The 26,424-nt window shown below is 49.8% G+C and overlaps 1 protein-coding gene and 1 pseudogene across 3 annotated transcripts in view; both read right to left on the reverse strand.

The window, feature by feature from the left end:
* Nucleotides 1–26,424, reverse strand: part of BCR (BCR activator of RhoGEF and GTPase) — a 127,960-nt gene that overhangs the window by 61,920 nt on the left and 39,616 nt on the right. The gene's annotated exons all lie outside the window — the stretch shown is intronic.
* LOC110578353 lies at nt 12,684–15,185 on the reverse strand (annotated as a pseudogene).

The raw sequence follows: 26,424 nt of genomic DNA on the forward strand, positions 1-26,424 counted from the left end.
GTTAAGCCTCTGCCTTCGGCTCGGGTCATGATCCCAGGGTCCTGGGATTGAGTCCCACATCGGGCTCCTTGCTCAAAAAGGAGCCTGCTTCTCCCTCTGCCTGCCTCTGTCTCTCTCTCTGATAAAAAAAAAAAACTTTAAAAAAAAAAAAAAAAAAAAAAATTCCTCCGGGCGCCTGGGTGGCTCAGTTGGTTGGGCGTCTGCCTTTGGCTCGGGTCATGGTCCCAGGATCCTGGGATCGAGTCCTGCATCGGGCTCCCTGCTCAGTGGGGAGCCTGCTTCTCCCTCTCTCTCTCTGCCCCTCCCCCCGCTCATGCTCACCCACTTGCATTCTCTCTCTTTCTCAAGTAAATAAATAAAATCTTTTTAAAAAGTCCCTTAAAAAATTAAATGTAGAAGTACTATATGATCAAGTAATTCCACGTCTGGATATACACTTAAAAGAACTCAAAGCAGGGACTCAAACAGATACTTGCACACCCATGTTCCTAGCAACATCATTCACAATAGCCAAACTATGGAAACAACTCAAGTATCCACTGACGGATGAATGGAAAAGCAAAATGTGGTATGGATATACAATGGAATATAACTTAGCCTTAAAATGCAAGGCAATTCTGACACATGCCATCACACGGATGAGCCTTGAGGATATTACGCTAAGGGAAATAAGCCCGTCACAAAATGACAAATTTGCTGTGTGAGTCCACTTATAGGAGGGACCTGGAATAGTTGATTCATGGAGACTGAGAGGAGAATGGTGGCTGCCAGGGCCTGGGGGTGGAGGGAATGGGGAGTTGTTTTGTGGTGACAGAGTTGTAGTCTGGGCAGATGAAAAAGTGCTGGGGAGGGATGGTGTTGACGGCTGCACCACCGTGTGAATGTGCTTAATGCCACTGAACAGTATGCTTCCGAGTGATGAAAATGTTCCATTTTACGTTATGTAACAAGTACAAACCACATGCACACATCCCTAAGGTCCCTCCCGGACAGGGGCAATGCGTGGGTAGCTGAGCTGGGAGAGCCCAGGGGAGCTTCCTTTCCTCCCCTTCATCCCCTTCATCACCAACGGCCCCTGGCAACCACATCTAAGATATGCATAGAACCAAAACTTGCAAGCAGTGCGCTCCCTGAGCTGATGAGAGCGGGCTGGGTGGTGGGTCCCCGGGCTTCACTATAGTCTCCCGTGTGTGTGTTTAATAACCAAGGACAAGAAAGGAAGGCCTTGCTCACGCTCCGTAAATGTAGCCTTCAAAGGAGCCCGGGTGTCTGTCACAGCCACTGTTCCCAGCAGCTATCCCGCTACTCTGAGTTTACACATCACCTTTTCCAGGCCACTTCCCTGTCCACCCGCGTCTTCCTGACCCAGGCTGGATGAGATCCCTGCCAGCCCGGAAGACTCTGGTAATCACAGGTCACACCCAGGGCCGGAACAGGACCCCTCAGGAGAACAGCACCACATGCGCCCACAGCCCTGCAGCGGCCATCCTCCCTGTCCTCAGAGGGCCACAGCGTATCCGCCCTCAAAGCACCAAATGCCCTTAGCCCAGCCTCGGTCCTGTCAGCCTCTCAAGGGGCCCCCAGCCGCTCCCCATAGCCTGTCTTTCCCTTAGCCCAGCCTTGGATCAAACAGCTCCAGTAACTTCGACACTCCCTCCCCATTTTCGTATCTGTGAGCCAGGAAGCATACGTCTCACGACAAGGCCTCTACCAGGCCCTGCTGAGGTCTCTGCTGCAAAGAGTTCCCGGGAAATGTGTGTAGAACCAAGCTCAGACCACTGGCCACAGGTCTCCTGGCTGTAGCCAAGCAGAGGAGGCCCTGCTGGACCCAATGTACCTGGAGGGTCCTCAGATCTTGCTTCTGTGGCCTAGCTGCTGCCACAGGTGCGGAGTCAGATCCCAGCTCCTGTCCCACCCTCTGACCAATTGCACCCCAAGATGAGAGCCTGGAGCAAATCCTCAGGAGGAAGAAAGGTTATGTTCCCAGCCCTCCCCTCCCAGAACAGACATGGAAACAGCTGGAAAGGGCCAGGGGAGGGATCCTGACAAACACATACCAGGGTTGAGAGAACAGAAGAAGGGACCCCGGGAACTTGGGTAGGGGTGGGAGGAACTCAATCCCGCATCAAGACCGAGGCAGGGTGGTCTCCTATCCCTGTTTAAACTGTCAGGAAAGGGCTGGGGCGTATTTATTTACCGAGGTGAAAGAGGCGCAAACACCATCTTCCTTCTGGTGGCTGGCCAGCTGCCGTGGGCAGGTTTCTGCAGAGGTAGGCACTGGGCCCCCCACCTCATCATATCTGCAGAAGCCCTGCTATTCCCGCTCTGCCCCCCCCCGGGCCCTGCACCTCTCCTGGGTTGCAGGCATCCAGCACAGTGCTGACGGTGCCATGGGGCTGGTGAATTCCAGACAGCAGCTCACGTCCTTGGGGCTGTCCAGCCAGCTAGGCATCGTGCCTCTGGGAGAGGCTCAGAAAACCCTGGCTGGGCCAGAAAGAGCCAGGTCTCACCGAAGGGCACACAGGTTCCACAGGTCCAAGCTGGCTCTGGACGCCACGCTCATGCACAGCCCCGAGCCTTCCTCCCACCACCCTGTCCACTGGGAGCAGATTCTATCTGCACGATTGGCCGCGGGTCCTGAGGCTCCGCTGGCTTCTTTATTATGTGGCAGAATCCCGGGCGCAGTCGCAGAGTATCTGTGGCGCTTCAGGGAAGCGAGTTTCCCAAACAGTAGAAAAGCCTCAAATGTGCCAGAGCAAGCGGGTATTTTTGCAAATTACCTGCTACCCTTTTGCTGGGCACTTCCTCTGGGCGAGGCACAACGCCGATCTCCTCGAATCCACCTTGACCCCTTACTGGACAGGAACTTCTAAATGCTCATTTTTCAGACAAGAAAAGGAGTCTCTGAGAGAGGAAGAGATGGAGCCCAACTATGCCTGGGTCCACCTGTGTGACCTATCTGGGCACTTTCGGAGGACATTTCTAAAAGGCCGAGCCTGGTAACCATATGACGCAGCGATTCCTCTCCGAGACCTATAACCCAAAGGAGTGAGAACAGGTGTTCAAAGCCAAACTCGTACCGGGATAATTCAAGCTATGTTCAAGCAGCATTATTCACAATAGCCAAAAGGTAGAACCACCCAAATGTCCATCAACTGACGAGTGGATAAATAAGTTGTGGTGCATCTCTACAACGGGATATCATTCAGTCTTCAAAAGGAAGGACGTACCGATACAGGTGATCCCATGGATGAGCCTTGAAGACAGGATGCTGAGTGAAGGCAATCGTAAAAGACCACAGATTGTCCGATTCCATTTATATGAGATGTCCAGAAGAAACAAATCCATAGAGACAGAAAGTATATACTTAATGGGTATGGGGTTCCCTTCTGGGGTGACGGAGGTGTCTGGGAACTAACCAGAAGTGGTGGTTGCACAACACTGAATACACTAAATGATGAGTTGTTTGCTTTGAAATGTTTAGTTTTATGTTATGTCATTTCACCTCAAAAAAAAAAAGATGTTTTCCTCTGTTAAAACAGGGAACCCGAAACATCATCCAGCTGTTTCCTGAAGACCAAGAACATCATTCCGGACAGACGTCAGTACTGCCTGGCACCGTAACTCCAGGCCACCCGCAGGCAGACACAGGCTGCTTTACTTTCTAAGATATCTGGTTGGTTTGGGTGGTTTTTCTGCTTTCTTCTCTACCCTCACACTGGCAGCTGTCCCTTCTTGCATCTACACCAAGGGGGGGGGTCAAAATTCTTTATAAACAAGACGCCCCCCATCCAGTTGGACACTGTACCCTGGCGAGAGGCCTGCTGTCAGAGCCCCTGGTTCTGGGGGAGAAGAGCCCTAGGATCCTGGGGGCTTTCAGCCTCTACCTATACTGCCATCCAACAATGACATCACCAAACTAGTGTGGAAAGCCCTGGCTGCCCGGGTAGTGGGAGGTCACGGTCCAGACCAGCGTGAGGCACACAAAAGGCCCTGGGGCTAATCAAGTCTCCTCGACAGCCAAGAAAATGCCAGTTGGGAAGGGCCTGAGCCTGCCCGGCTCATGGCCTGATGCCTCAGCTCCAGGCAGCTCTAGATGCCCTGAACAAGGCTGAGCTCTCTTGGAGGAGACAGGCCGACTAACATAATAGCTCTTCCACCCGGGGTTTGGGTTCCAGCTGGTTGGAGACTGAATCACCACAAGGTCAACGTTGTGGGTGACTTTTAGCAATAAAGACTGCATGCCCCCAGTGTGGGTAGACAAGGACTCCCCAGTCAGCATTGAGAGAGATGTTAAAAGATTTTCTTTTGTCTTCAAGGATCCACCTGTGCCTAGAGCTCTTCGATCCTTGAGGAGGGAAAGATCGCTTGTGTTCTGGGCCTGGGGCTGGAACCAGATGCCGCCAGGGTGGGGCAGGCAGAGGCGGGAACACCAGCTGGGAAGCTGGAGCCATCCGCCACTGCATGATGTGATTATTATTCTTTAGCACCACCTAGATTCTTCAACAAGGTTCGGAAAGATTTCCTGGAGGCAGTTTGGCCTCAGACAATCAAGCTGGTGTATTTAGCGAGTACCCAGCATTCAGCCAAGATGTATGACACGTCTATTTTCTGCTGGGCACTGTGCTGGGTACATGACGCCAGGCACCACAGCCCCAGCCCCGGCCTCCAGGAGCCAGCAGAATCCCAGGAGTCACATGACATGTGCATCATGGCAAAGCCACCCACGGGGGGGCACTCAGACCCTCAGACAGGGCAGCAGAGACCATCTCCCCAAGAAGTAACTACTCCAAGACCTAATGAAGTGAGAGAGGCAGATACTGGCTCCCCCCCAGAACATGAAGGTGGGAAGGACACTACAGTGGGTCGAATGGTGGCCCCCAAAAGATACATCCACATCCTAACACCTGGAATGCATGAAGGGAACTTATTTTGGTAAAAGAGTCCTTACAGATGTAACTAAGTTCAGGACTCTGAAATGAGATCACCCAGGATTACCCAATGGACCCTAAATCTAATGACAAGTGTCCTTATGAGAGACAGAAGAGGAAAAGGCTGTGTGAAGCTGGAGGCAGAGATTAAAATGACGTGGTCACAAGCCAAGGAATGCACGGGGCCACCAGGAACTGGAAATGGCAACGAAGGATTCTCCCCCAGAGCCTCCAGAGAGAGTATGGCCCTGCTATACACCTTGATTTGGACTTCTGCCTCCAGAACTGCGGAAGAACACATACTTGTTTTAAGCCATGAGTCTATGGCCATTTGTTAATGGCAGCCCCAGGAGACTCATACAGGTGCTGCCCGTGGCGTGAAAGTGCTGCCATGGGGTCAGAGAAGAGACGGCCGGCTCCGGGAGAGGCCAGAAGGGCTTCACAGAGGTGAGGTCTGTGTGGGATGAAGAACCACTGGGCCTTCAACCAGCAGAGGGGCTGCAGAGGTGTCCCATGCAGGGGCTTCTGGGAGCTCACGAACAAGGAAGGGCTGGGAAAGGTGATAAGCTGGGAATGAGTCAGGAGCAGTGGGAAGCAGTAATTCTGAGAAAAGCCTTGGGCTTTGGGCCAAGGACCTGAGGCATGATTTAGGAAGTATCAAGGGTCACGGAGGCCTGGACCAAGAGGGGCCCCAGGGAACACGGGCAGGTGACACTCTGGCAGCACATCTGGGTGTGGCACTGCAGGTGGGACCCAGCTGGAGGGACCCAGCTGGAGGCTTCTGTGATGGTCACTCCAGATGAATGGGTGGAGGGCCTGGTTTCAGGGGGAATGGACACCACGACATCAAATGCCACGAACAGGCCCAGACTGAGCGGACTCACATGGAGACAGGAAGAAGAGCAAAGGGGGCACTGAGTTTCTAGCACCCAAGGCCAAGACCTGGCTGCAGGCAATTGGCCAGAGGAGTCATGGCGGGTAGGGAGCACAAGGCAGTAGAGGTGAGTAGAACCCTTCAAGAAAGGATGGCACTGAGGGCAGGACCGTGGTCTGGGAGCAAAGTGGGAAGTGAGGCACATGGTCACTACATGGCTGTGGGCACCCCCCTCCCATTCTATTCCCACTTCGAAGAGGAAACGCGGAGAGCAAGAGAGAAAAGATGGTGGGAAGGAAGGGCTTCCCCGCTCTGGTGGTCAGCGTACAGAGCCCAGGCCAGGGCTGGGCCACGGGCAGGCGCTCACCGGGGGTGAGCTTAGGAGGGCAGGGGGAACACCCACTTGCCCCACCTCCACCTTGGGAAGCCTGGGGAGAGTTAGGAAAGGAGGTACATGTACACCCACATTCACAGCAGCATCATTTCCAATGGTGGAAAGGCAGAAGCAACCCAAGTGTCCAACGGCAGATAGATGAATAACAAAATGCAATGGACATGTACAATGGAGTACTACTCAGCCTTAAAAAAAGAAGGGAGTCCTGCAACATGCTACCACACAGTGAACCTTGAGGAGATTATGCCAAGTGAAATAAGACAGTCACAAAAAGACAAACACCCCATGATTCCATTGATACGAATGTATTAGTTTGCTGGGGCTGCCTTAACAAAATACCATGGACTGAGTCCATGAAACCACAGAAATTTATTTTCTCACAGTCCTGGAAGCTGGAAGTCGCCAATCAAGGTGCCAGCAGGGCTGGGTTCTGGTAAGAGCTCTCTTCCTGGCTTGGAGACAGATGCATTCTTGCTGTGTGCTCATGTGGCCTTGTCTTGGTGGGTGGAAAGAAAGAGGGTGCTAGCCCTCTCTGGGTCTCTTCTTATAAGGGCACTAATCCCATCACGAGGGCTGCCCTCATGATCTATCTCCCAAAGGCCCCACCTACAAATATCATGTTGCAAGTTAGGGAATCAACATATGAATTTGGGGGGGGGGGAACACAAATAGTCCATGATATCCGTGTTACCTAGAATAGGCACATTCATAGAGACAGAAAATAGAGTGGGGGTTGTCAGCGGCTGGGAGGTAAGGGCAGGGGGCACTTATTGCTCAGGGTGTAGAGTTTCTGTTCGGGATGAAGAAAAAGTTCTGGAGGTAAGTGGTGGTGATGGCTGCATGACAACGTGAACGTATCTAACAGTACGGAATTACACGCTTAAAGATAGTTAAGATGGTAAACTTTATGTTAACCGCCCCCCCCCCCCCAAACAAACCCTAAACAAAAAACTAAAGATCAGCCAGGTTTAGAAATGTTGAAAAAAGAAGAAAGTAGTACAGTGTTATGGGCTGAACTGTGTCTCCCCACCGCCCAAATTTACATACTGAAGTCCCAACCCCCAATACATCCAAATGTGACCTTATTTGGAGACATGGTCTTTTTGCCGAGTTCAAATGAGATCATTAGGTTGGGCCCAAATCCAATACAATTGTTTCCTTACAGAAAAAGGAAATTTGGGGCGCCTGGGTGGCTCAGTTGGTTAAGCGACTGCCTTTGGCTCAGGTCATGATCCTGGAGTCCCGGGATCGAGTCCCGCATGGGGCTCCCTGCTCGGCAGGAAGTCTGCTTCTCCCTCTGACCCTCCCCCCTCTCATGTGCTCTCTTTCTCTCTCTCTCTCATTCTCTCTCTCAAATAAATAAATAAAATCTTTAAAAAAAAAAAAAGAAAAAGGAAATTTATTTTATTTTATTTTTTAAGATTTTATTTACTTGGGGCGCCTGGGTGGCTCAACTGCCTTCAGCTCAGGTTATGATCCTGGAGTCCTGGGATCGAGTCCCACATCGGGCTCCCTGCTCAGTGGGGAGTCTGCTTCTCCCTATGACCCTCTCCCCTCTCATGTTCTCTCTCACTCTCTCTTTCTCAAATAAATAAATAAAATCTTAAAAAAAAAAAGATTTTATTTACTTATTTAGAGAGAGAGAGAGAAAGAGCACAAGTAGGGGGAGGGGCAGAGGGAGAGAGAGAATCTCATGCAGACTCTGTGCTGAGCACAGAACCCAATGTGGGGCTCGATCTCACAACCCCAAGATCATGACCTGAGCCGAAACCAAGAGTCGGAGGCTTTTTTTTTTTTTTTTTAATTCTTTATTTGACAGAGACATAGCGAGAGAGGGAACACAAGCAGGGGGAGTGGGAGAGGGAGAAGCAGGCTTCCCGTGGAGCAGGGAGCCAGATGTGGGACTCGATCCCAGGATCCTGGGACCATGACCTAAACCGAAGGCAGACACTTAATTGAGCCACCCAGGTGCCCCAGAAAAGGGAAATTTAAAGACAGACCAGCAGATAGAGAGAATGTCACGTGAACACGAAGGCAGTCATCTACAAACCAAAAAAACAAAACAAAACAAAACAAAACCAACAAAAAATCCAAAAACCAGAGGCCTGGGACAGATTCTCCTTTATAGCCCTCAGAAGGAACCAACCCTGCCAACGCCTCAATCTCAGACTTCCAGCTTCCATAACTATGAGACAATAAATGTCTCTTGTGGGAGCCACCCAGTGTGTGGTTCTTTGTTACGCAGCCCTAGGAAACCAATACATAGAGTAATTGTGGAGATCAGGTACCGGCCCTGAGAAGCTGCTTCCCACCCAGTGTCTTCACGGTCAATGACTCACCCACTCATGGAAATGGGACTCTGTCCAGCCAGCCGCAGCCACCCGGGGGCTGTTCACGCTCAGCAGCGCACCCACAGCACCTCCACATTCCGGACTCAAGACAGCAGAGAGAGAAGAAAAGAGCAGCCACTGTGCCTCACGAGGTCAGAGGGCAACAGGCCAGCCCCGAGCCTCACACCCTGCAGCCACTCAACACACTCCCGTCCTCCTGGGCTCTTCTTAACCAGTGCCACTCTCCCTCAGAAGCTAAGCTATTGCAGATTTGCCCCAGACTGTGCTACTCAAGAACAGACCAGAACTACCAGGATATCTTGCAACTGTACAAATCAGAAATTCTAGAAACCAAGCATTCTGGACCCCTCACACACAATAGTCCGCCAACTGCCCCTCCCTTAAGGGCAGAACAGGAAGGGTGGGAGACCTGAGTGAAACCCCAGCACCTTCCTCCTTCCTGACCTCAGGACCTGACAAGGGGAGCTCATTTTGCTCCCTTCATCCTGCTCTGAAAGGGGGCTTTATGCGCACATAAGGAAACTGAAAGTATTAAAACGACAAGCTCACAGCACCCACAAGTCAGAAACCAACACTGGGGACAGACTGACCATATGCCTGTGAAGCTGTTATGTGCTGAATGTCCGTGTCCCCCCCGCAATTCACATATTGAATCCCTAAACTCCCATGTGATGGTATTTGGAGGTGGGCCTTTGGGAGGTAATTAGATTTGGATGAGAATCTAACCTCACGAGAGGTTTTGAGAGAGTAGGGCCCCATGATGGGATTAGTGTCCTTCTAAGAGGAAGAGACACCAGTGCTCTTTCTCTCTCTCTGATATGTGAGGACACAACAAGAAGGCAGATGTCTTCAAGTCGGGAAGAAGGTCTCCACCAAGAACTGATTTGGCCAGCACACTGATCTGGGACTTCCCAGCTTCTGGAACTATGACAAACCAGTGTCTGTTGTTTAAGCCCCCCAGTCTCTGGGGTTTTGTTACTGCAGCCCTGTTCCATCCTCAGTGGATTTCCACTGGGAGTCACAGACTCCCCACCAGACAAGGGAACCCCCTGCTTGCCCACATTCCTGCCCCAGAGAGGCTGGCTCTTGATCAGTTCTGGGGGCTAGTCTGCAAATCTCCCCTCTGCTCTAGTCCTGGGTCACCCCAATCTATGGCACTCCTGAGAGGTTTGCTGGCTTCTGGATACAAAGAGGGGAAGGCACCTGGGATGCTGGCCTGAGTCAGGGGCTCTGAGACCCCTGTGGGGGCAACACACAGTCACGGCAACAGACACTGTCCAGGTGCTCGGCCTCAAGTTCTCACACCTCTGCAAGGGAGCTAATACCTTGTCTCACAGATGAAAGTTGAAGATCTGGGATTGGAAGCAACATTCCCTGAGCCCCATGGCTAATGAGTTGAGTTGAAAGGCAGGGATCCAGCCAGGCAGGTGTGCTTGGCCAAGGCCACCTCCTGGAGGTTCTGAGGGTTTAGCCCCACCCTGGGCTCGATCCCTGACTTCAGGCATCCTGGGGATGAACCGGAGGTAAGCTGGGGCGGCAGGGGTGAGGGGGGATATTTTATATTCTGCACCAGAACTTGAGATGTACCCAATGTCAAAAGCCAAGGAAAGACCAGGAGGCAGCAGGGTCTCGAAGTCTAGGACAGAATGGATTTTCTCCTGGAAAACCTTCTGTGCACTTGAATCAAGTGGCCAGGAACTCTACCATCCTTGACCTACACCTTTGGAAAAGGAAATATAATTCCTCTGTTTCCAGACTCCACCCTCCCCACCCCGCCCCCCAATCCAACCTCCAGGGCCTTCTTCCATCATGCCGGAAAGAAGACAACAAACAAACTGGGATTACCGCAGCCACTCGGAAGCTTGTTTCTCTTGATGTTCCCACCAGTGAAATGGGGATAATGACACTCCACCCTCACACCCTGAGGGGGTGACAAGCAGGCCACCTTTCCCCTGCCAGAGGGAAGAAGCATCCAGAAGCATAAGCATCATTTATCATAATTATCAGAAGCCTCGGCTATTCATGAGGTCCAACCTGTGAAGCTCCTTTCCAAAAAACTGCATATTACCTCTTGCCTGACTTCTCCTAGAGTACTCAGCATTACCTTGTACTTCCTTGTGAGGCTGAAGGCTCCACTTTGGGAAAGGTCGTGGGGCGGGGGCGGGGGCGGGGGATGGTGGTGGAGAGCAGAAGCTCATGTGCTTGGGGCTACTGGGAAGATTCTTCTCTGGGCCGCAAACCATGTGTCAGCAGAACCCGTGGCACCCACCGGGCCTCAGGCTACCATGGGTCAGAGGGTGACCCTGGCAGGATGATCCCATCCATCTGGCCTGCTGCAAAGCCCACCAGGGCTCCAAATGGCAGCCCCACTCCGCCCTTCTCAGCAGCCCATTGCTGGTCTACTAGGGAGGCTGTGGCCCTCCTCCGTCCCACAGGTCTCTCCTGCAGCCAGGATCAGCGGGAGCAGAGCTTTCCCCATTCCCCTGGGGCTCAGAGTCCGCAGGCCACAGGCTCTCTGTGGAGCACAAGGCCTTGAGAACAGCTGAGGAACGAGCCAGAAAACAAGCCAGCAAGGATCTCTGTCCAGATGAAAGAGGCGACAGAGGACTAGCTTCAGCTCTTGACCTGAAACTTGAAACTGTCATGTGGGAATTACCACCTACAGTGATAATCCCAGTTGTCATCACAGAGTGACAGCCTGGTCCGGGCTCCATGCTCACCCCTCAGTCAGCCAGGCTTGGGAACCAGGCCCAGCTCCCCTCTTGCTTTCCCCGGCACTGGCACCGTGGGAGGAGACAGGATCCACACACCTGAGACACCCCCAATGGCAGAGCTGCCAGTTGCCCACTCAGGCCTCTATCTCTGACACCGGCCAGCCCAGCCGGCAGACCCGGCAGGTCCCGATGAGGGTCTGCAGTACGCTCAGTTCTGAAAGCACCTTTTAGGAAAAACAAGTCCTCTAGAGGAGAGACTCAAGCCACAGACGGGGCAGAGTGGACCACTGCACCACAGAAGGCCCTGGGCCCATCAGGGGTACACATTCTGGGAAGAGGCCCTTCCCTCAGGAATCCTGAGGTCCCAGGGGAAACAAGGCATCTGGAAAGGCTCCCAGAGGTATCCGACACCAGCTGTGAGCCTGGCGCTTCTCCCAGAAATACCGCACATGGTAGAAATAACAGCTTGGTTCAACTGGGTCACTCTGCCCAGCAATCACACTATCAGGCTGGCACCTCACTCAGGTACTTTCGAGGGCACAGAATTTGAGCTCAGACCTCCCAGACAGACCTGAAGAGAACGAGGCCGATTCCTGCTCTTCACGACCTTGACTCTAGCCCACTACCTGAGGTAGCTGTCCTGGCATCCCTTCACCTCCAGAGTGAGCACCGCCTTCCCCCCCGTAGAGGTGAGCAGTGGAGACCCAGTCAGATCGCACATTCGCAACAGCATGTGCCACACAGCAGGCATCTAATGGGTGTGCGTCCCCCCTCAGCCCTTGTGAAAGGACCTCCGACAGCTTATGCCCAGGGCTCTTTGCTGTGCCCACCTGGATCTTCCTGGTAAGAGGCATGTTCTGTCTTCTTTTTTTTTTTTTTTTTAAAGATTTTATTTATTTATTTGACAGAGAGACACAGCGAGAGAGGGAACACAAGCAGGGGGAGTGGGAGAGGGAGAAGCAGGCTTCCCATGGAGCAGGGAGCCCGATGTGGGGCTCGATCCCAGGACCATGGGATCATGACCCGAGCCGAAGGCAGACGCTTAACGACTGAGCCACCCAGGCGCCTCCGCATATTCTGTCTTCTTAAAACCAATCTCGGCGGTGCAGGTATGTTTCCCCGGGCTTGCCTTAATCCAGCCTGAGCCCTGCTCTGCTCTTGGCCCGGAGGGTGGGGAATGCCGCTAAAAGAGCCGGGGGCAATCGGAAGGTCGGGCTGGGCCTGTTTGCATGGTGGGACCCTTGACCGCCTCAGAGCCACCAGCTTTCTGAGAACCCAGCCTTCCAAAGAGGCTCCAGGACAAGGGGGAGGTCACAGCCATGGGGTGCTCAGAGCCCACGAGACAGCAGGAGCCCAAGGAACCTGTGTGGAGAGACCCGCTTCTCTCTTTTTTCGGCGGGGGGGGGGGGGGGAGTTTTACTATTTATTTATGACAAATATCCCACATCCGTGATCTCCTCCAGTCAGAAGTTCTTTGAAACGATGCCATCGGCCTTGGCCAGTCGGAGGATGGAGTCATCGGACTCACCCAGCCTGCGAATGGCCCCACAGATAGCGTAGGTTCTGAACTGGCCGTTGAACCTGCCCGTCACCTTATCAACCTCGGCCACGTTCATCTGGATGGACGTGTGGTCCTCGGCGCCGATGATGCGGTTGCTGGCACATACAGGTCCATGAACTCGCCAGTGTCATTCTGCACGTCAAGGGCGCGCCTGCAGCCACCACCACGAGACCCGCTTTTCTCTAGGGGATGTCAGAACCTAGACAGCTGTGCCCAGAATGGTGGCACGTGGAAGGCCTCAGAACTGAGGTAACAAGGTGACACACTTGGGGATACAGGCGCACATGCCACATTCCAAGTTTCCAGAAAGACCCACGACTCACTGGTGACATAACACATCCCTTCCTTTCGGCAGCCCCCCCTGGAATGCCTTTGAAGACATGGGCCTGGACATTTACGCCCTCTATACCCTGTGCGAAGGGTTCCCTTATTGGAGAAACACATACCCAGACTATACCCGATAATCGAACCCAGAAAGCAGGCTGGTGGCAGAGCTGCTTTCAGGGAATTCAGAGCCAGAAGACCCATGAAGTGAAACAGGAACCGAGCCTCTGTCCTCAAGCCCACTCTGGTTTCTATCCTTACCGCGGCTGAGAGGAGTATCAGGCGCAACAGGCTGCAGAGCCCGGAAGGCCACTGCTGACCTTCACCAGCCTGCCCCCCTGAGTGGTGAGGTGCCCCCCGCCCAACGCTCCATTCTGGGCCTCGGCTCACACCCTCTCCATCCAGACGGACTCCCTGGGCCTCCGAATTCTACCAGTTCTTCAGTTCTGCCGCCCCGACAAACCCTTCCCAAATGTGACTTAACCTGATAGTCACCTCCCACCCCTTTTATGGGATGCTCTCCTAGGTTCTTTTTCCCAATCACTGCGTGTAAGAGCTTACCTGGCTTCTCACCTACTTTACAACTCACATCTAGTCCCTCCTAAACAACTCAAGCTCCTTAGGACAGCCCATGTCCTAAGGCCCCTGACCACCCAGGGACCATTTGAAAAGGCACCGTCCCCCGCTTGACTTATTTTAGCTCATGGATCACCCTGCCTCCCAGGGTGTAGATCAAAATAAACAGACAACCACCCATACACATAACCACCAACATGCGGGGTGCTGGGAAACATGAGATTAAAGGCAAGCCCCCTTCTTTTTAAGCTGGTAAAATACATAGTAAAATTTCCATTCACTACCTCCAGAGAGTCCAGCTGTGCATGGGTCTCTATAAAAATGCTCACTTAGAAAATCCCACAGCTGACAGCCATCCGGAGGACTCGGCCCTGAGTTTCAGAACATCTAAAGGGTGTGTGGGTTGAGCTCATTTCTGAGTCACAAAAACCGAAAGTGATTTTTTGGGTCACTGACAACCGGGAAAGCCTCCAATGTCTGCCCACTGACCCCACGTGCCCATGGCCTAACGACTGATTTTCCAAGGGCCCCTGGCTGGCACAGCTCCTGCAGCAGGCGGGGCCACGGTGCTCTTCTGAGGACCAGGAGGAAAGAGGCTGACAGAGAGGGGACCGGGGCGCTAAGGGCCCAGGTGCCCACTACGTGCACACACAGAGCCGGCACTTCACAGGCATCACTGAACTTGAGCCTCGTGTTTTAGGAAAGGGGGAAAAAAAAAGCAGCGATGGTGTCTTCTGTTTCCAAACAAGAACAGCCTGTCACCACCGGGCGGAGAACTGCTGCAGGCTGCCTCTGCCAGGAGAAGGGCCAGGGGGAACAGCGTGGAGATGCTGCCGGAGCCCGGAGCCTACACAGGCTGCTGGGAAGCGCATTTCAAGAACTGAGCATCCAAGTGGGGAGACGCTGCCTCAGGCAGGCACGCGGGCCCTCTGGAGGCTCTAACAGATACTGTGCTCTGGTCGGGGCCCTGCCGCAGACCTCAAGGGGTCCCAGAAGACAAAAGCAGGAGCAGAGGAGCCCCAGAGGGGAGATTTTTCCACCAGATCCCGAAAGTCTGGAAAGATTGTTCTCTCCAAGGTTCCGGACCCAAGTGCAGGCTGATATCATCTGAGCTGATTTCTGTCCCTCAACATTTTCCTCCTGTGTCTGTGTGTAGCATGAGTGCACATCTGCGTAAGTGTGGCACGGGTGTGTGCATGTAGCACATAGCTGCAGGCGTGTGCACAGGTATGAGGTGTGTGCATCCACCGAAGGGAGCCTAACCCAGCTTCTCAGGCTGGCAGCTCCTGTCTTTGCCAAACTGCCACAGGACAGCGGCCCGCCGGCCAGACCCCACCACATGGTCCTCGTTAATAAGCCCTCCCTCTATCCGGTGACCCAGCAGCACTCACAATCCCTCCCATCGGCCCTCTCACCTTGAGGCTGGGGCAGGGCAGGGCCACGAGTGCCTCCAGGTGCATCAGGTGGGCTTGCGGCTGACCAGCCACAGGGACAGAGAGCTGGTGAGCGGCTGAGCGGGGCTGGAACCTCAATTCCGGTTAGGCCCCCACCTGCCCCCAGGTGACAAGGGCTGCCACCCCCAGGCTGGTTGCACCTGAGCTGCTGCCCTGACGCAGAACTCCTGTGCAGGGCGGCATGGATCTTGGCTCAAACGCAGTCCTACCACTGCCCCGCTGGGTGACCTTGGCAAGTTACTGCATCTCTCTGGGACCCAGGCTTCTCACCAATAAAAAGGATTCAGCTGGCCGGCAAACCCTGAGAAGGTGCCAGGCACTGTGCTTGGCACACTGCAGCCTCCAGGATGGCGCCTGCCCAAGGGCACTGGGGGTCCTGGTTTCTATCACCCAAGCTGGGCCTGAGGCTTTGACATCAGCAGGCCCTGTCCTTGGCTGAGCACTGGGTCTTGAGGCTGTCAACTGCTGGGGAGCTGAAAAAGCAACATAAAATTAGGAAATAGACCTAAGGTCGGAGTTACTAAGTTGACAGCACATCCTGGGACAAGGTGGTTCAGCAACTAAAGGATGTTGGCCTTCAGACAGACCAAGGGTGCCCTAGGGAGCAGGCAGGCACGGCAGGGCCACAGAGGAAAGCAGGAAGGGTCCAGAAAGAGGACAGGAAGACCCTCAAAGACTTACGAACTCGCCTGGGCTTCCTTCCCCCACCTGCAGCTCCAGCCAGGGGTCAGATTCTCCCTCTGAAAATGGGGCATAAATGTGGGAGCAGGCGTGGGTGGGGACATAACTCGCAGGCCCCATGCTCCATGAGCCCCACCAGATGGTGCAGGTGGCCCAAGTATCCAGGGAAGAACGCAACGTGCATTCCTGCTGGATTCCACTCCCGCGGCGGGAAGGGGTGGGGAGAACACAGCCAGTGCAGCCTCCACACGAGGCAGCCTGAGTCCACAGCACCCCTCCATCCCACAGCTCCACTCAGCAGGTGCTGTTGGTTCCTATACGGAAGAGGAGCAGGGAAATCATCTCAGAAACAAAACCCCTCCTTCCCCATTCCCGGGCACCCACAGTGTGCCAGGCTGTTACAGACCTCACTGCTAATCCCAGCACAGTGCTGTAAGTTCCCAGGGTCACTCCCTTTGACAAATGGGAAAACAATAGCTTGCCTGATGCCATCTGTCCCGTCAGATGGTTCTGGATGCTGTGCTGCCCACTCCACCGGTGGCCCCCGCTACAGAGAAGCTGGAACCCCACACCATGACGGAGCACATTCCCCGAAGGAATGCTATGTGTCCATGACAACTGCACAGGGTGGGTGCTCTAGGGAATGACAGCTGGATGCAGGGCTGGGGAGCAGGCTGGTGGGAAGGCAGGTCTTGGCAGGCAGGACAGGCGGCAGTGGGGAGGCAATTTCTGGGATCCTCTGGCCAGGAATTCCCGATCTTGCCAAAGATTTCCATGCATTTATAGCTGGAAGCCTTTCTCTTTCTAGAAATGCAGGCAGCTATACCTACCCTGTAAGAACCTCTGAGTGGGGCCACAGAAATCAACAGAAGGGCTTGAAGCAGAGCAGGGACTGAGCAAACCAGGGTCGGAAACTGCTGAGTAAACCGACAAGAAGCAAAGAGGTGCTTCTGGGGCATCACAAATTGGAAGCTGCTAAGGCTGGTGGGGGACACCACCAGAAGGTCTGGGCCTGATCTGCAGTACACGTGTCCGTGGGGTCGGGCTTGGGGGCAAGTTACTGCGGAAGGCAGAGGTGACCAGCACAGGTTGCACCCCTCTAAATGATGTCTAAGGATAGGGGCCAACCCCAGGGAACACCACCACACACAGAAAGAAGGAAATTCAAAGGCAGAAGCTTGAACTTCCAGTTCCAGGTGAGACGGAGCAAGTGCACTCCATGTTTTCCCACTCACCACAACTACAAATTCTGGACCAAACATAGGAAATAGCCATCACGGGACTCAGAAAGGCAGCTAAGAGCAGGGGCACCGGGTGGGCATTTTGGAACTGGAAGTACACCCCAGAAGGGCCTTCTCGGGTTTTCTGTTTGTTATATAACCTTTATTTCTTTTACAGCAGTTTCAGGTTCCTAGCAAAACTGAAAGGAAGCTACAGATTTTCCACAGGCCCCCAGCCCTACTCATGCCCAGCTTCGCCCATTATTAACATTCCCCACCAGAGGGGTGCATCTGTCACAGCTGATGAAGCTGCATGGATATGCCATCACCCCCCGAAGCCCGTAGTTTGTGTTGGGGTTTGCTCTTGGTGTTGTGGAGTGCATGGGTTTGGACAAACCACTGTAGTATCACACGGAAGAGTTGGGAGTTTCTGCGTCCCATCTATCCCAGCTTGGGCACTAGAGTAGCCCAAAAGTGTCAACAGGCACAGACAGAAAGAAAAAAAAAAAACCCCAAACAACAGAAAAGCCTCCTTTCTCTGCACAAAGGACCCTGAAGGAGGGATCCAGTGAATTAAACTCTTTTAATCTCACCTACTGTGCTCCAGATGAACACCATCAAAAGCGAGGCACCCTTTCCCCTTCCCACAGACACAGCAGCAGGGACCCCTGGGGTGGAGTCCTGTGCCCTCTCCACTCTATACTAGGCGAGTGCCATCAAAGAAGCAGAGTCCCTGTTGCCACCGGTACGGTGACAGCATGGGGAGGGTGGAGCCCAGCTTTCTAGTCAGGACCTGGGGAAGTAGAGAGTGTGGGACAGATTGGGGAGAGGAAGGAGCTGGAGAAAGGATCCTTCAAGTCTGTGTGTGAAGCCCTTGGCTCACCCCCAAGCTGCCTATGTGTGAAACCACTTGCATTCAGCCCAGGACAGGTTTGGGACCTGAACCACAGGGGTGAGAACTGTTACTACTGCCCAGCTTGCAGACTGACCCCCAGCTGGTGCACAGCAGGGTGGGCGGTGGAACCAGAGGCCACAGAAAGTGGGCTAGGATGTGAGGTCTGAATCCAACTGGGTTGACTGGCTGTTTAAACAACTCCATCAACATTTCCAGAGTCTCGTAACATAACATTCAAACTGTCCAGGATACAATCCAAAATTACTCAACAAAGAACTCGGAAACCGAAGTTGTTAAAGGAAAAGGCAACCAACAAACATCAACCCCCAGATGACCCAAATGTTGGAATAATCAGAGTAACATTAGAATCATGCTCCAAGAAGTAATGGCAAAGACTCTTGAAGCAAATGGAAAGAAAAGGAGTCCTCAGCGAAGAAACAGAAGCTATAACAAAATAACCGAACAGAAATTTTAGAACAAAAAATAACACCTATAAGAAATTTCGTGGAGAGGAATTCAATATCAGAATGGAGATGACAGCAGAGTCAGTGAACTTAAACACAGATCAATAGAAATTATCCATCTAAACAACAGAAAGAAAACAGAGTAAGAAAAAATTGGAGCAGAAACTCAAGGATCTGTCCGACGTCAAAACATCTAATGTTCATGTCACAAGAGTCCCAAAAAAGAGACTGGAACAAAAAAAATATTTGTAGAAATCATAGCTGACTAATTCCCAAATTAGGGGAGGGTCATAAATGTACAAATCCAAGAAATACAGTGAACCCCAAACAACGAAAACCACTACCAGACACATCAAAATCAAAGTGCTAAAAACCAAAGATAAAAAATCTTGAAAGAAGCCAGTAAAAAAACCAACATATTACATATAGGGAAACAAAGATTCAAATGATTATAGATGTCTCACCTACCATTACAGAGGTCAGAGGAGAGTATAATAATAATAATGGTAATAAAGTGCTACATAAAAAGAACTGTCACGGGCACCTGAGTGGTTCAGTCGGTTAAGCGTCTGCCTTCGGTTCAGGTCATGATCCCAGAGCCCTGGGATGGAGCCCCATGCCGGGCTCCCTGCTCAGTGGGGAGTCTGCTTCTTCCTCTGCCCCTTCTCCTGTTCATGCATGTGCTCTCTCTCTCAAATAAAAAAAAAAAAGGAAAATGGATTAAAAAAAAAAAACCCCGCCAACCCAGAATGCTTTACCCAGTGGAAATATCCTTCAAAAATGAAGGCAAAATAAAAACTACCTCAGATGAAAGAAAACTAAGACTTAGCCTATAAGACGCATTTTGAATTTGTGACCTTCAGAACTGTAAAATAATAAATCTGTGTTGCGGGGCGCCTGGGTGGCTCAGTTGGTTAAGCGTCTGCCTTCAGCTCAGGTCATGGTCCCAGGGTCCTGCAACTGGCCCCACGTCAGGCTCCCTGCTCAGTGGGGAATTTGCTTCTCCCTCTCCCTCTACCCCTCCCCCTGCTTGTGCTCTCTCTCTCAAATAAATGAATAAAATCTTAAAAAAAAAATCTGCGTTGTTTTTAAGCCACTTAAGTTTATGGAAGTTTATTATGGCAGCAATAGGAAACAAATTCATGTGGCTTTGACCATAACGAAATTAAAAATCAGTAACAGGGGGCGGAGCAAGATGGCGGAGGAGTAGGAGACCTGGATTTCGTCTGGTCTCAGGAATTCAGCTGGATAGGGATCAAACCATTCTGAACACCTACAAACTCAACAGGAGATCAAAGAAAAGAATAGCAACAACTCTCTGAACAGAAAAGCGACCACTTTCTGGAAGGTAGGACGTGCGGAGAAGTGAATCCGAGGAGATATTCGAAATTTAGGAGGATAGACGATGGGGGAGGGGCCTCCGTCGGCCGCTTCTGGGAAGTGATAGAGCCGCGGAGCACAAAATCGGAACTTTTAAAAGTCTGCTCCGCCGAGGGACGTCACTCTGGTGGCTAAGCGGGGGGGGGTGGAACCCTCCGGGACAGTGTGGTCTCAGGACCCTCGGGGTCACAGAAAGACCGGGGGTGCCTGAGTGTGGCAGAGCTCCCAGGTATCGGAGCAGGGAAGCCGGCTGCAGAGGCGGAGCCCAGGCGCGGGCTCTCAGCTCGGGGATGCCATAAACCGTGATCCACGGCACAGTTGGGCCACTGCTCCTCCAGCAGGGACCCAACAAGCAGCAGATCCGGGGAGACTCCCCTTCCTCCCCCGGGAGGAGCCGCGCGGGAGTGCGCCGCAGGGATCTGCTGGGTTTGGAGACTCCACCCGGGGTCGGGTGCCGGAGATAGAAACGCGCGGTCACAGGCCGGGTGAGCACGGAGTGCGGCCAGAGACTGGGGAGACGGGAGTGACTGACGGCTTTTCTCTGGGGGCTCACTGAGAAGCGGGGCCCGAGTTCTCGGCTCCTCCGGGGCAGAGATTGGGAGGCCGCCATTTTCACTCTCCGCCTCCAAAGCTGTACAGAAAGCTCGCAGGGAACAAAAGCCCCGGAGAGCAAACCCGAGCAGATTACTTAGCCGGGAGGGGGCAAAGGCGGGGCAATTCCGCCTCCGGCAGAAACATTTGGAAACCACGGCAACAGGCCCCTCCCCAGAAGATCAGCGAGAACAGCCAGCCAAGACCAAGTTTACCGATCAATGAGAACGGCAGAACTCCAGCGCTAGGGGAATACTGCACCTAGAATTCATGGCTTTTTTACCATGATTCTTTAGTCTTTCAAAGTTAATTTTTTTTTAACTATCTTTTTTTCTTTTTGAATTTTTCTTTTTCCCTTTTTCAACCAACATCTTATCAATCCCTTTTTTTTTTTTAAAGATTTTATTTATTTGAGAGAGAGAGAGAATGAGAGACAGAGAGCATGAGAGGAAGGAGGGTCAGAGGGAGAAGCAGACTCCCTGCTGAGCAGGGAGCCCGATGTGGGACTCGATCCCGGGACTCCAGGATCATGACCTGAGCCGAAGGCAGTTGCTTAACCAACTGAGCCACCCAGGCGCCCCTTATCAATCCCTTTTTTAAAAAAAAAAAATTATTTTTCATTTTTAGAGTCATATTCTATCCCTTCATAATAGTTACCCGTATTTTTGGTTTATATATATAAGTTGTTCTCTCTTTAAAATTTTGAGATAGTTTCTTCTAACAGATTAAAATACACCCTAAATCTCTAGTATATGGTGTTTTCTATTCCCCTGCCTGATCACATTCTCTCCCCCTTTTTTTTTCTTTTCTTTTTTTCTTTTTTTAAATCCTCTTCTTTCTTTTTTCAAACAACTTCTTACCAATTCCTTTTATAAAATTTTTTATAATTTCCATCTTTACAGTCATATTCCGTCCCTTCATCATATCAACCCTTATTTTTGTACATATATAAGTTTTTCTTTAAAATTTTGGGAGGCACTTTCTTCTAAAAGACCAAAATACACCCCAAATCTAGTGTGTGGCACTGATCTATATACCAGCCTGATCATATTTGATCACATTCTGGTTTTTTTGTTGTTGTTGTTGTTTTGTTTGTTTTTGTTTTTATCTTTTTCTTTTTTTCTCTCTTTCCCTTTCTTTTCCCACTGCTTCAGGTCTTTTCTGATTTGTTTAGAGTATATTTTCTGGGGACGTTGTTACTCTGCTAGCATTTTGTTCTCTCATTAATCTATTCTCCTCTGCACAAAATGACAAGACGGAAAAAATCACCTCAACAAAAAGAACAAGAGGTAGTACCAACTGCCAGGGACCTACTCAATACGGACATTAGTACGATGTTAGATCTAGAGTTCAGAATCATCACTTTAAAGATACTAGCTGGGCTTGAAAAAAATATGGAAGTTATTAGAGAAAACCTTTCTGGAGAAGTAAAAGAACTAAAATCCAACCAAGTAGAAATCAAAAAGGCTATTAATGAGGTGCAATAAAAAATGGGGGCGCTAACTGCTAGAATAAATGAGGCAGAAGAGAGAATCAGTAATATAGAAGATGAAATGATGGAAAATAAAGAAGCTGAGAAAAAGAGAGATAAACAACTACTGGATCACGACGGCAGAATTCGAGAGATAAGCGATACCATAAGACGAAACAACATTAGAATAATTGGGATCCCAGAAGAAGAAGAAAGAGAGAGAGGGGCAGAAGGTATAATGGAGCAAATTATAGCAGAGAACTTCCCTAATTTGGGGAAGGAAACAGGCATGAAAATCCAGGAAGCACAGAGAACCCCTCTCAAAATCAATAAAAATAGGTCAACACCCCAACATCTAATAGTAAAACTTACGAGTCTCATAGACAAAGAGAAAATCCTGAAAGCAGCTCGGGAGAAGAGATATGTAACCTACAAGGGTAGAAACATTAGATTGGCAACAGACCTATCCCCAGAGACCTGGCAGGCCAGAAAGGACTGGCAGGATATATTCAGAGCACTAAATGAGAAAAATATGCAGCCAAGAATACTCTATCCAGCTAGGCTGTCATTGAAAATTGAAGGAGAGATAAAAAGCTTCCAGGACAAACAAAAACTAAAGGAATTTGCAAACACGAAAACAGCCCTACAGGAAATCTTGAAAGGGGTCCTCTAAGCAAAGAGAGAGCCTAAAAGCAACATAGACCAGAAAGGAACCCAGACAATATACGGTAACAGTCACCTTACAGGCAATACAATGGCACTAAATTCCTATCTTTCAATAGTTACCCTGGATGTAAATGGGCTAAATGCCCCCATCAAAAGACACAGGCTATCAGATTGGATTAAAAAACAAGATCCATCGATATGCTGTCTGCAAGAGACTCATTTTAGACCCAAAGACACCCCCAGATTGAAAGTGAGGGGGTGGAAAACCATTTACCATGCTAATGGACACCAAAAGAAAGCTGGGGTGGCAATCCTTATATCAGACAAATTAGATTTTAAACCAAAGACTGTAATAAGAGATGAGGAAGGACATTATATCCTACTTAAAGGATCTATCCAACAAGAAGATCTAACAATTGTAAATATCTATGCCCCTAACATGGGAGCAGCCAATTATATAAGGCAATTAATAACAAAAGCAAAGAAACACATCGACAACAATACAATAATAGTGGGGGACTTTAACACCCCCCTCACTGAAATGGACAGACCATCTAAGCAAAAGATTAACAAGGAAATAAAGACTTTAAATGACACACTGGACCAAATGGACTTCACAGACATATTCAGAACATTCCACCCCAAAGCAACGGAATACACATTCTTCTCTAGTCCCCATGGAACATTCTCCAGAACAGATCACATCCTAGGTCATAAATCAGGTCTCAACCGGTACCAAAAGACTGGGATCATTTCCTGCCTATTTTCAGACCACAATGCTTTGAAACTAGAACTCAATCACAAGAGGAAAGTCAGAAAGAACTCAAATACATGGAGGTTAAAGAGCATCCTACTGAAGAATGAATGGGTCAACCAGGAAATTAAAGAAGAATTAAAAAAATACATGGAAACCAATGAAAATGAAAACACAACTATTCCAAATAATTGGGATGCAGCAAAGGCAGTCCTAAGAGGAAAGTATATAGCAATACAAGCCTTTCTCAAGAAACAAGAAAGGTCTCAAGTACACAACCTAACCCTACACCTAAAGGAGCTGGAGAAAGAACAGCAAATAAAGCCTAAACCCAGCAGGAGAAGAGAAATCATAAAGATCAGAGCAGAAATCAATGAAATAGAAACTAAAAGAACAGTAGAACAGATCAACGAAACTAGGAGCTGGTTCTTTGAAAGAATTAACAAGATTGATAAACCCCTGGCCAGACTTATCAAAAAGAGAAGAGAAATGACCCAAATCAACAAAATCATGAATGAAAGAGGAGAGATCACAACCAACACTAAAGAAATACAAACAATTATAAGAACATATTATGAGCAACTCTATGCCAGCAAATTAGATAACCTGGAAGAAATGGATGCATTCCTAGAGATGTATCAACTACCAAAACTGAACCAGGATGAAATAGAAAACCTGAACAGACCTATAACCACTAAGGAAATTGAAGCAGTCATCAAAAATCTCCCAAAAAACAAAAGCCCAGGGCCAGATGGCTTCCCAGGGGAATTCTACCAAACATTTCAAGAAGAATTAATACCTATTCTTCTGAAACTGTTCCAAAAAAATAGAAATGGAAGGAAAACTTCCAAACTCATTTTATGAGGCCAGCATTACCTTGATCCCAAAACCAGACAAAGACCCCATCAAAAAGGAGAATTAGAGACCAATATCCCTGATGAACATGGATGCAAAAATTCTCACCAAAATACTAGCCAATAGGATCCAACAGTACATTAAAAGGATTATTCACCACGACCAAGTGGGATTTATCCCTGGGCTGCAAGGTTGGTTCAACATCCGCAAATCAATCAATGTGATACAATACATTTAACAAAAGAAAGAACAAGAATCATATGATCCTCTCAACAGATGCAGAAAAAGCTTTCGACAAAGTACAGCATCCTTTCTTGATCAAAACTCTTCAGAGTATATGGATCGAGGGTACATACCTCAATATCATAAAAGCCATCTATGAAAAACCTACAGCGAATATCATTCTCAATGGGGAAAAACTGAGAGCTTTCCCCCTAAAGTCAGGAACGCGGCAGGGATGTCCACTATCACCACTGCTATTCAACATAGTATTGGAAGTCCTAGCCACAGCAATCAGACAACAAAAAGAAATCAAAGGCATCCAAATTGGCAAAGAAGAAGTCAAACTCTCACTCTTTGCAGATGATATGATACTTTATGTGGAAAACCCCAAAGACTCCACCCCAAAACTGCTAGAACTCATACAGGAATTCAGTAAAGTAGCAGGATATAAAATCAATGCACAGAAGTCAGTGGCATTCCTATATACGAACAAGACAGAAGAAAGAGAAATTAAGGAGTCGATCCCATTTACAATTGCACCCAAAACCATAAGATACCTAGGAATAAATCTAACCAAAGAGACAAAGGATCTGTACTCAGAAAACTATAAAATACTCATGAAAGAAATGGAGGAAGACACAAAGAAATGGAAAAACGTTCCATGCTCATGGATTGGAAGAACAAATATTGTGAAGATGTCAATGCTACCTAGAGCAATCTACACATTCAATGCAATCCCCATCAAAATACCATCCACTTTTTTCAAAGAAATGGAACAAATCATCCTAAAATTTGTATGGAACCAGAAAAGACCCCGCATAGCCAGAGGAATGTTGAAAAAGAAAAGCAAAGCCGGTGGCATCACAATTCTGGACTTCCAGCTCTATTACAAAGCTGTCATCATCAAGACAGCATGGTACTGGCACAAAAACAGACACATAGATCAATGGAACAGAATAGAGAGCCCAGAAATGGACCCTCAACTCTATGGTCAACTCATCTTTGACAAAGCAGGAAAGAATCTCCAATAGAAAAAAGACAGTCTCTTCAACAAATGGTGTTGGGAAAATTGGATAGCCACATGCAGAAGAATGAAATTGGACCATTTCCTTACACCACACACAAAAATAGACTCCAAATGGTTGAAAGACCTCAATGTGAGACAGGAGTCCATCCAAATCCTAAAGGAGAACACAGGCAGCAACCTCTTTGACTTCAGCCGAAGCAACTTCTTCCTAGAAACATGGCCAAAGGCAAGGGAAGCAAGGGCAAAAATGAACTATTGGGACTTCATCAAGATAAAAAGCTTTTGCAAAGCAAAGGGAACAGTCAACAAAACCAAAAGACAACCGACAGAATGGGAGAAGATATTTGCAATTGACATATCAGATAAAGGGCTAGTATCCAAAATCTATAAAGAACTCATCAAACTCGGGCGCCTGGGTGGCTCAGATGGTTAAGCGTCTGCCTTCGGCTCAGGTCATGATCTCAGGGTCCTGGGATCGAGTCCCGCATCGGGCTCCCTGCTCCTTGGGAGCCTGTTTCTCCCTCTGCCTTTCTCTCTCGCTCTGTCTCTCATGAATAAAAAAAAAAAAAAAAAAAATCTTTAAAAAAAAAAAAGAACTCATCAAACTCAACACCCAAAGAACAAAGAATCCAATCAAGAAATGGGCAGAAGACATGAACAGACATTTTTCCAAAGAAGACATCCAAATGGCCAACAGACACATGAAAAAGTGCTCGATATCGCTCGGCATCAGGGAAATCCAAATCAAAACCTCAGTGAGATACCACCTCACACCAGTCAGAATGGCTAAAATTAACAAGTCAGGAAACGACAGATGCTGGTGGGGATGCAGAGAAAGGGGAACCCTCCTACACTGTTGGTGGGAATGCAAGCTGGTGCAGCCACTCTGGAAAACAGTATGGAGGTTCCTCAAAAAGGTGAAAATAGAGCTACCATATGATCCAGCAATTGCACTACTGGGTATTTACCCCAAAGATACAAAAGTAGGGATCCGAAGGGGTACGTGCACCCCGATGTTT

This window comes from Neomonachus schauinslandi, chromosome 14 (genome assembly GCF_002201575.2).
Source record: "Neomonachus schauinslandi chromosome 14, ASM220157v2, whole genome shotgun sequence".
NCBI lineage: Eukaryota > Metazoa > Chordata > Mammalia > Carnivora > Phocidae > Neomonachus > Neomonachus schauinslandi.